Raw genomic sequence first — 3,463 nt, 5'->3', positions numbered from 1 at the left:
CTGTGTTTAAATTTGTGTTTTTTAAGTATCTAACCAACCCTATGACCTCAGCGTAAAGGGTACGCAATAAATAATAATAGCAATAATAGCCCCAGTCCCACAATAGCAATTTGGGGGAACCTTCCTCTTCCACTAGAGCAGGGATGTTCCAATAGGTCAGTCGTGATCTATAGGTCTATCGCGGAGCGTCCCTGGTTGATTGCGTGATTCCCCACCAAAAAAAGCCCAACAACTTTGGTCAATCAAATCCAACGGGTAGATCACTGCCAGTTTTTTTTTTATAGTGGGAGTAGATCGCAGTCTCTTGGGAGTTGAAACCTCATAAAAAAAAATAATCCTTCCAGTAGCACCTTAGAGACCAACTAAGTTATTGGTATGAGCTTTTGTGTGCATGCAGACTTCTTCAGATACCTGGTGAGGTTGATGGACTTCCATTTCATGTGGCTCAATGTGGTCCCTTCCATAGTTCTAGTTACAGGTAGGTAGCCGTGTTGGTCTGCCGTAGTTGAAACAAAACAAAACAAATAAATTCCTTCCAGTAGCACCTTAGAGACCAACTAAGTTATTGGTATGACCTTTCGTGTGCATGCACACTGGACATTCCTGCACTAGAGGATAGAGAACACAGGAGCAGCCATAGCTCTGTTATAGTTCACCAGCTTGGGAAATGTAGCTGTGCCCTTTGGCAGCTGCATCTAAGTATTTTCTCTCCTCCCTCTTAAACTGATGAGAGACAAGACAACAACAGCAATAGGACTCTTCTGGACTGAGCTGTCGTGCGTGTTCTCTCTCCTGCTTTGCTACTCTCCTCCCCTTTACTGGCAGAAGAGAGAGAAGGATCGGTCATTGGATGCCAGCCAAGAGACAGAGACAGTAGACAGGGCAGCCAAACATGATCCAGCATCAGTACTTGGCACCCTCAGGCAGCTGGCAGGACACACTGACGCCTACGATTGACCCCCAGCTGTAGCTTACCTGGTAGCAGCAGCTGTTCTAATTTCCCACAAGGCTTTGGAGCAGCACTGTTTGAAAAGCATTGTGGGAAATGAAAAAAGGCCACAGCCATCAAGGGCACTTTGCCAAGGGCCATGCGAAGCTTGATCTGCCAAATCTTTCTGCGATTGTTTTCTTTCATTTTAATCCTTTCTAGTGTTTTGCTTCAGTCAATACTGACAGTTGTTTCTCCTGGGTTTGAGAACTTGACTTTAGGTTTCAGTCTTCCCATCACTACAGTAAACAGAACACTAGTCAAAGAAGGGGAAACAGAGGATGCATTTAGATTCTATTAAACAGAAGCAAAGAGTACCAGCCAAACATTAGGATTAGTGATTAGTCTTGCCTTTTGTTCATTAGAATCTAGATTGATTCTCTATACTGCTCCCCTTAACTAGCATTTTGCTTACTGTTTTGATGGGAAGACTGGAATCTAAAGTCAAGTTCTCTAATTTGACTTGGTTTTCTGCTGCCTGTCATATTTATGCCTTTTTTGATGTTGCTGTAACAGCAAAAGGATTTGCATCTCAGTGAAGTTTCTTGTCACTGAAACAACTGAATGTTTTAAGGAATACTTCAGTAGGTTATGATAAAAGTGTCTCTTGTTAAAGTGGTGAAACTTTAATATCGAGAGTAACAATTTGCCATGTTCTTTTCAGTTTAGCCTTGTTTTGTTTCTCCTGTGCCTTTATGATGTATGTCACTGTGATTAGGAAGAGTCTGTACACAACTCCATTGAGCCCAGCAGCAAGGGCCTATTAAATAGATACGGAAGACTTCATAAAAGGTGCTTTGTTATGACCACTCTTGGAACCATAGACTACATCAAAATTGGAAGAGTTCTACCATGGAAGGGTATATAGTGTTTCTTATATATTTACTTTTTTCGTATCAGTAGGTTTGAGCATTTGACTTCAGAACAGGCAACCAAAATTATCAAGGGAATGGAGCAACTCCCTAATGAGGAAAGGTACAAAATTTGGGACTTTTTGGTATAGAGAACAGGTAAGAGGCAACATAATAGAAGTGTATAAAATTATGGGAAAGTGAACAAAGATCCCCCCCCCCACGCCTCACAACATCAGAATGACCTTTCTTGGGACGGTTTGCAAACCTTTGGTAACATAACAAAAAAAATTCCTTCCAGTAGCACCTTAAAGACCAACTAAGTCAGTTCTTGGTATGAGCTTTCGTGTGCATGCACACTTCTTCAGATACACTGAAACAGAAGTTTCCAGACCCTTCTATATAGTGAGAAGGTGGGGAGGGGTATTACTCAGAAGGGTGGAGGGAATGGGTGATTGGCAGATAGCTGTGATGAGCACGGCTACCTATCTGTAACACGGCTACCTATCTGTAACTGGAACTTTGGTAACAACTGTGCCGTAGACTGGTAAGTACTATCTCCAGGTTTAAGACAACAATATTCAGAATGGAGATGGAGAAGCTCTTTGTGATATTTTGTGTGTTTTCTGGGTGGTAGCAAATGGTGGTGTTGAGTGGGGAAAGCTAGGAAATTGCTTTTATTAGTGCCCTGTTGCTTGAAAATTATGGACTTGTAGAGCTGGGTCTGCTTTGCACATACTCTGGTCTGTCCAATACAGTTTCAGAGTTCTTTGCTGCCTGTATTTTCCTCACATAAAAACCATAGATTTGAGTATGCTGCTTTTGAGTATGCCTCTGATGAGACCATCCAACCTAATTAGAGTGGAGATTTTCCTCTTCAGATCTCCAGTCTACAAACTCTTCCATCATGCTTCCACCTGCCTTTTGGCACTTACGGTAACCAGCCTGATGATTGAGTTCTGATATCCTATGAAGTTTGCTCACTATTTTGTAATGTTTTAGTTGACCACAATAAAGACATGCTGCTGTTGCTTTTCATATTTTTTTCCTAATGAACTCACACTGCTACCTAAAATTTTTGGTGTTTCCATAGCATTCTGAGTTTTCCCTAACTTGTGTCAACCAGCATTTTAATTATCTGGAAAAAAATACATTTTAAATCTGACAACAGCGTTTTCTGCACATTGGCAAGCTTTGATAGTTTACTGATTTCTAACTTTTTTTTATTCCATCAGCACCATACTAATAAATCCATCTTCCTATTTGCACTTTGAAACAAGAATTGCAAATATTCTCATATTGTTATCTTAACATTTTTAAAAATAATTGACCTTGAGATTGTTCATGTTGGTAGAGCACTGTCTAGGAGAAAAAAACCTAGATTCTCCAGCCTATGTGAATGTTTACAAATATGAGAAAATCTTTTCACAAACACACAATTCAGACCTTTAAACTCGTGTTTTGAAAGCAAGCCACTCTCGCTTCAAGAGTTTTGGAAATAAGTTTTGAAAATTCTTAAATTATTTAATTTTTCATCATGTAATTAACTTGCTGCTTCTGTTATGATCTTTTAGGAGGCAGAAACCACAGAAGTGGGTTAATTTCAGTTCACATTGATGGTGTT

Source organism: Podarcis gaigeae (assembly GCF_964106915.1).
Source record: "Podarcis gaigeae genome assembly, chromosome: 5".
In the NCBI taxonomy this organism is placed as follows: Eukaryota; Metazoa; Chordata; class Lepidosauria; order Squamata; family Lacertidae; genus Podarcis; species Podarcis gaigeae.
The sequence above is the reverse complement of the archived record's forward strand: the minus strand, read 5'-3'. Positions refer to the sequence as shown.